Source organism: Lactuca virosa, chromosome 6 (genome assembly GCF_052849685.1).
Source record: "Lactuca virosa cultivar CGN04683 chromosome 6, Lactuca_virosa_CGN04683_v6, whole genome shotgun sequence".
Lineage (NCBI taxonomy): Eukaryota > Viridiplantae > Streptophyta > Magnoliopsida > Asterales > Asteraceae > Lactuca > Lactuca virosa.
In genome coordinates, this window is record NC_136431.1 from 270,667,766 (window position 1) to 270,675,807 (window position 8,042).

An 8,042-nucleotide genomic window follows, 5' to 3' on the forward strand; every position below is an offset into this window, starting at 1 on the left:
TTATTGACTTTATTTGACTTTGACTAGACTGAAAATCGACGGTTGTCACAACTTCCATATCATAATTGCTCTAGTGAATAACTAAAGAAAATAGATAGATGGGAGATAGAAAACTAGAAGAGAAAGAAACTGATTATATAATAGAAATATCTCTCCGATATTCACTAATTATTTGACTGTTGGCGGGTCTCTTTGTATGTTTTGTCCGGAAAGAGGAGGACTCAATGATTATTCGTTCGCCAGAACCAGAAGTAAAAATTTTGGTAGATAGGGATCACATAAAAACTTCATTCAAGGAATGGGCTAGATCGGGTCATTTCTCAAGAACAATAGCTAATGGCCCTGAACTACCACTTGGATCTGGAACCTACATGCTGATGCTCACGGTTTCGATAGCCATACCAGTGATTTGGAGGAGATCTCTCGAAAAGTATTTAGTGCGCATTTCGGTCAACTCTTCGTCATCTTCCTTTGGCTGAGTGGCATGTATTTCCACGGTGCTCATTTTTCCAATTATGAAGCATGGCTAAGCAATCCGACTCACATTACGCCTAGTGCCCAAGTGGTTTGGCCGATAGTGGGCCAAGAAATATTGAATGGTGATATGTGTGGGGGCTTCCGAGGAATACAAATAACCTCTGGTTTTTTTTTCCAGATTTGGCGAGCATCTGGAATAACTAGCGAATTGCAACTCTATTGTACCGCAATTGGTGGATTGGTCTTTGCGGCGTTAATGCTTTTTGCTGGTTGGTTTCATTATCATAAAGTTGCTTCAAAATTGGCTTGGTTTCAAGATGTAGAATCTATGTTGAATTACCATTTAGCGGGGCTATTAGGACTTGGGTCTCTCTCTTGGGCGGGGCATCAAGTACATGTATCTTTATCGATTAACCAATTTCTAAACGTTTGAGTGGATCCTAAAGAAATACCACTTCTTCATGAATTTATGTTGAATCAGGATCTTTTGGCTCAACTTTATCTCAGTTTTGCCAAGGGAGAGATCTTTTGGCTATATGATGTTATCAAGAAACAGTGAATGGTCTTCAAGAAATTAACCCACCTATTCCGATCGGGGAGAACAGGCCATTCGGCAGGGGGATTCTGAAATTGCGGAGGCTTGGTTCGACCAAGCTGACATTAATTTTTCAAATCGAAAGCTAACATTAAAGCGATATCTTCAACAACAACCCATTATTGTCTTGTGGTTGTTTTTCAATGTTTTGTGAGGTTTGAAGATTTTCAATAACAAAAATTTGATTCGGATTTGAAAAAATTACGAGTTTTCATAGTATTGAAAAAAATTATTTGGAAATGAATGATCCATGACATGAAATACAAAATCGAAAGAAATCAAAAATAGAGAAACGAAATTGAATTTAGATACGGAAGTATGTTGACATTATAGTCTATTTATAGGAAAAAAAAACATATGATTTTTAATAATATTTTTATATTCTTTTGTATTGCACAGTCCTACGAGATACAAAATTTTATCTAGTTAGATATAGTTTTCGAGGTTTTCTAAATTTAATTTTTTTGAAAAAAATATTTTATTTTATTTCATGCAGACAAAACAATTAAGGCCAAGGGGAGTAGTAACACTCTCTAACACTTTGTCACGTAAGATTTTTAAGGGGGTGTTTGGATAGGGAAAAAAGTGGTTGTTTATTGTTTATTGTTTATTCTCACCACAATAAGCTGAGTTGAAGTGTTTGGATAGGAAGCTTAAAAAATCAGCTTATTGTGGTAGGAATAAGCTAAATATGCTGATTTTAATAAGCAATGGGGGGAATGTTTATTGCTTATTGCTTATTGTGGTAGGAATAAACTAAATAAGCTAATCCAAACACTTTTTAAAAAACTGTTTATTCTCACCGCAATAAGCTAATAAGCAATAAGTTAATAAGCTAAAAACATATTTATCCAAACACCCCCTAAGTGTCATCTCATTTTTTACTATTTAGCATCTAATATTAGCATTTGGTAGGGAGTGGTAACACTCTAGCACTCCATTTTTTTTAATTTTCTATTTTAATTTAATTAAATTACTTTATTTTATACACAAATAATTTTTATGCGGAAAAAATTAAATTTTGTCTTTTAATTAAAAATCAAAAAACCACTAAACAACCATTTAATCTAAATGATTATCCCTTTAATTATCTGTTTATCTCAAGATTAATTTATCGACATGTTAACGATATATGTATTTGATGTTAAATGGAAGTCCTTTTCATAAATTTGGATTTTATTGTGATAATGTCACGTGATAGAGACGCACCATTCACATGAGGCCATGAATTTTTCCTTTGCAATACAGTCAAAAAGGTGGTTTGGACCAATGAAAACCCTCCAAGCATTTCTCTTCCTTCTCGCCATACAATTGACGAGTCCATCTTAGCGAGCCCCCTAGCGAGAGCTAGGGGGCAGTGTTTTGTGTCCATAGCGAACATACACTCGGTAACGACCTCCACTCCGCCCAGCCTAAAAAAAACAATTGAATAAGGTTTGAGACTGAGTTCTTTTCAGTGGAGACTTTTATTTATTCACCAATCAATTCATCGTATATTCATGAAGGGGATTGTCTTCCAGATTGGGGTTCGGATAGAATCCAATTTCATTTTTTCTTTATATGTTGAAACACTAAAATATTCTAATGGAATTAATAAGCATATGGAAAAAATTATAACTAGTTTCATTGCAATTCATTTTCTCAACTTTTTTTTATCTTGACAAATTACAATTCTTTCAAATTTCTCGTTTCACAAGTTCATATTTGTTTAAATGTGACTGTAAAAATATAATAATAAATGTCATATGGTTGAAAATAAATCTATAAACAAAGTACATTTTTTTTTAATCAATGAGCAAGCTATAACTTCACAAGGATCAACGCAAATTAAATATCTTAATATATTACCATTTGCAGCAAGTCGATCGGATCAAAGCAACCATATTTGTTTGATTTAGGTTATGTTAAGTTTTTTTCTATATAAGGTTCGGTTCCGATGATAACTCTTTTTTCGGTGAGGGCTCAAGAGGACACCTTAAAAAAATTGAAAATATACAAATCATAAAATCGAATATATTACTATATCGAAGAAAAAAAAATTGGAAAAAAAAATTGATCATTAAAATTGAATTATGGATCATAAAACGTGAATCATGGATCATAAAAATGATCAATGCTTCAATTTTAATGATCCAAAAAAAATACTAATTTTTTTCTCTCCGATATAGTACTATGCTCGATTTTATGATTTGTATTTTTTTTTATTTTTTTCAAAATTTTAAGATGTCCTCACCGGAAAAATAGTCTTCGCCCGATCCTGTTTCTATATATATATATATATATATATATATATATATATATATACACACGGTTTTTTCCGGGTTTACCGTTAAACCATAAACATAATATGAACAAGAATTGAAATCAAGAAGAGTAAACTTACAAGGAAGGCTATGAGGGGAGAAGCAACCAGAGTTGTATGTGCAGCAGCAGCTTTTTTTTTTTATGTATAAGGGATATAATATGAAGTGCCTGAAAGAACTAGGAATGTAAGAGATAGGCTAAGAGAATCGGAAAGAGAGTAATCGGAAAGAGATAGTCGATATATGACTTTGTAATTCAATTTTTCCATTTCCTATTTCTAAACCAAGAAATGATATTTTTCTTTTAAACAATTCCATTTTTCTTTTAGAAATAACAATACCATTCATTTTTATTTCTTCAAATATTTTCTGTAAATGCTTCTCATGTTCCTGTACTGTTTCACTGGCAACCAAAATATCATCAATATATACTAAACACAAATCATATTTCAGAAATATCCTGTCCATAAACCTTTGAAATATAGATGGAGCATTTTTAAGCCCAAAGCTTAAAACATTCCATTCATATTGTCCTTCAGAACATGTAAATGTTGTCCATGATTTAAAGTTTTCTTCAAGCTGTAACTGATTGTATCCAGATTTTAAATCAAACTTGCTAAAAACTTTTTTCTTTTGTATCAAGTTTATTAAAGAGTCTTTATTAGGGATATTGTAACCATCATCTTCTGTATTATCATTTAGTCTTTTATAGTTATAAACTATTCGAGCTTTTCCTCTTTTTATTTCAGAATGATTTCTTACTATAAAAGCTGTTGACCTATGTGGACTTTCCGGTTTCTATCGACAGTACTCATCGGGACTTTTAGCAAGTGATGATTTTTCAACAGAGGATACAAAGTGATAAGTATGAACAAATTTAAGGGCCATTTGTCAAAATAAGACAAGACATAACAAGTTCTAGGGCCATTTATAAAATTATAGTTGTCGTATAGAATTATTATAGTTCTCGTATAGATTTATCATTTCATACTTTTATAGATGTACCGTCATTCTATAGGGTGTACAGTCGTTTTTTACTTTATGTAATTTCACGTTTTGTCTATCGAATATTTTGTAATTGTAAATCTTACGCTACCCTTTGCCTATATAAAGGGTTGTAAACGATTGCAAAATACATCGAATATTCATACGAATAAAAATTTTGTTGTTATTAATTCCCTCATGTCTCTCTAAATACTCTCTTTCCGATTCTTCGGGCATGTTGGATTGCCCTCTAGAGGTCGAGATTGCGGACGACCGGTCGGTACGAGCGTCAGAGGTCTACCGGGATTGTGTTTTGAGGCTGTTCGAGGGACGTTATCTAGTAGATCTGGTTCCCATGCCTTTGCGGGGGAACAAGGTTATTATCGGTATGGACTGGCTAAGCCCCAATAGGGCAGTGATTGACTGTGTGCAGCAGTTGGTGCGGATCAGGACCCCAAGTGGGGGAGAGCTGGTGATTCAGGGCGAGAGGCCACAGCAAGGACCAGCTTTATGTTCGGCAGCGAGAGTTAGGCGCTACCTCCAGCAGGGTTGCGCAGGTTATGTCGCCTATGTTATGGATACCCGGGAGGCGGGTAGGGCGACGGTGGGTGATGTGCCCGTGGTACGAGAGTTTGCGGACGTATTCCCCGAGGAGTTGCCTGGGATACCTCCGGAGCGACAGGTGGAGTTCAGGATCGACCTAGTCCCTGGTGCGGCTCCGATAGCCAAGGCACCGTATCGGTTGGCTCCTCCTGAGATGCGGGAGTTCTCTACACAGCTGCAGGAGCTGTTAGACAAGGGATTCATTAGACCGAGTAGTTCTCCCTGGGGAGCCCCGATTCTGTTTGTGAAGAAGAAGGACGAGTCGCATCGGATGTGTATAGACTATAGGGAGCTGAATAAGGTAACGGTGAAGAACCGTTACCCACTCCCGAGGATTGATGACCTCTTTGACCAGCTACAGGGAGCGTCTTGGTTCTCCAAGATTGATTTGCATTCAGGGTATCATCAGATGAGGGTCAGAGAGGAGGATGTGCAGAAGACGGCGTTTCGGACGCATTATGGCCACTATGAGTTCGTGGTGATGCCTTTCGGGCTCACCAACGCTCCTTCCACGTTCATGGATCTCATGAACCGCGTGCGTAGACCGATGTTAGACCGGTCTGTGATAGTGTTTATCGATGATATCTTGGTTTACTCCAAGACGTGAGAGCAGCATGAGGAGCATCTGCGAGAGGTTCTGGAGACTTTGAGGAGGGAGAGCTTGTATGCCAAGTTCTCCAAGTGTGAGTTTGGTTGCGCGATGTGCAGTTTCTTGGGCACCTTGTCAACCAGAACGGGATTTCGGTAGATCCGGCCAAAGTGGAGGCCGTGATGAGATGGGAGGTTCCGAGGTCTCCATCTGAGATTCGGAGTTTCCTAGGATTAGTCGGGTACTATCGGAGATTCATCCAGGATTTCTCCAAGATAGACGTACCCCTGACCAGACTAACAAGGAAGGTCGTGGTTTTTCGTTGGGGGCCTGAGCAGCAGGCTGCATTCGAGACATTGAGGCAGAGATTGTGCGAGGCGCCAATCTTAGCCCTGCCAGAGGGCATGGAGGATCTCGTCGTGTACTGTAATGCGTCCATCTCGGGCTTGGGCGCAGTATTGATGCAGAGAGGGCATGTTATTGCTTACGCTTCGAGGCAGCTGAAGCCTCACAAGGCAAACTACCCGACGCACGATTTGGAGCTGAGGGCTGTTGTGTTCGCCCTCAAGATTAGGCGTCATTACCTCTATGGGGTTCGTTGTACGATTTACACGGACCACAAGAGCCTGAGGTATCTCATGGACCAGCCAAATCTGAACATGAGGCAGCGTCGGTGGCTTGATGTGGTAAAGGATTATGATTGTGAGATCCTCTACCACCCGGGGAAGGCCAATGTGGCGTCCGACGCGCTTAGCCGCAAGGCAGCGCCGATCAGGGATATCTGTCTGAGGATGACAGTGGTGACTCCGCTGTTGGAGCGGATTCGGGAGGCCCAACAGGAGGCCATGAAGGAGGAACATCGGAAGAGCGAGCGGATTGTGGGCCAGGTTTCCTCCTTCGACTATGATAGCTGAGGGTTATTGACTCTTCACCATAGGGTGTGGGTCCCTTATCATGGAGGCGTGCGCCAGATCCTGATAGAGGAGGCACACAAATCCAGATTTTCTATCCATCCCGGAGCGACGAAGATGTATAGAGATCTTCGTCCCGATTATTGGTGGCCCTGCATGAAGCGGGACGTAGCATGGTACGTGGAGCGGTGCTTGACCTGCAGGAAGGTCAAGGCCGAGCACCAGAGGCCACACGACAAGATGCAGCCGTTAGATATCCCGCTGTGGAAATGGGAGGATATTACGATGGATTTTATCACAAAGCTTCCCAGGACCGCGCGAGGGGTGGATTTGATTTGGGTCATCGTCAATCGATTGACCAAGAGCGCTCATTTTATTCCGATTCCGGAGAGTAACTCGGCCGAGAAGTTGGCCGACATCTATATCAGGGAGGTGGTGTCGCGGCACGGGGTGCCAGTTTCAGTGATTTCCGACAGGGATGTACGGTTCACTTCCAGGTTTTGGAAGAAGTTTCATGACGAGTTGGGTACTCGTCTGTATTTCAGCACCGCTTTTCACCCGCAAACGGATGGTCAGAGCGAGCGGACCATCCAGACGCTAGAGGATATGTTGCGGGCATGTGTTTTAGACTTCGGAGGTAGCTGGGATACCTACCTTCCGTTGGCGGAGTTCTCGTATAATAATAGCTATCATGTGAGTATCGATCGACCTCCCTTCGAGATGTTGTACGGGAGGAAGTGCAGGACCCCGATGTTGGATTAATGTCTAAGTCCATAACTATATTTGGTATGTACTTGACTCGACCCGGCATGGTCCATTTGGGTTGCACTTCACCGGCACAATTTATATGGATAGTCTTTTGAGAATAGTATATTTATGATTTATATTAATATATTATAAGTTCTAATATATTAATATGGAATCATATTATTTAATTAGTATTGATCAAGAATTAATTTAGAATTAATTAAGTGATCAAAAAGAACTAATTAAATATGGACTCTTATATATATGGAATGGGCCAAGTTCATTTAGGTTGGGCTAAGCTTTCATGGATGGTCCATGGAGCTTTTAACCCATGGATCCTATGTAAATGAAAGGTCATGGGTATTAGGGTTTACATGGATGTAACCCTAATCCTCCATAATATATAAAGGGGTCATTGGCTCACAAAATTGGCACAAGTGTGTGAAAATAAGAGGGGGCCGATTTTAGTGTGCATACATATTCTCTCAAGTTCTTCCAAGGTGTTTTGGTGATTTGTGATTCCATTTGAGGCTTCCACACTATTGGGGCTAAGCTCTTAAAGCTTGAAGACATCATGCTACATCAAAAGGTATGCCATCTAACTAGAACTTTGTAGTATAGGTGCTTCATAATATGCTAGTTAGGATGAAACCTTGGAATAGTTAATATTTGCATGTATAATAGAGAAAACATAGATCCAAGGTTTATAGGGTTGCATGTACACCATAGGAGTGTTAGAATGCTCAAAACCCAACAGTGGTATCAGAGCCATGGGTTGTTTTCTGTTATATTGATGCAAATGTTTTATTTTCAAGTTGAAAAAAAAAGGAAAA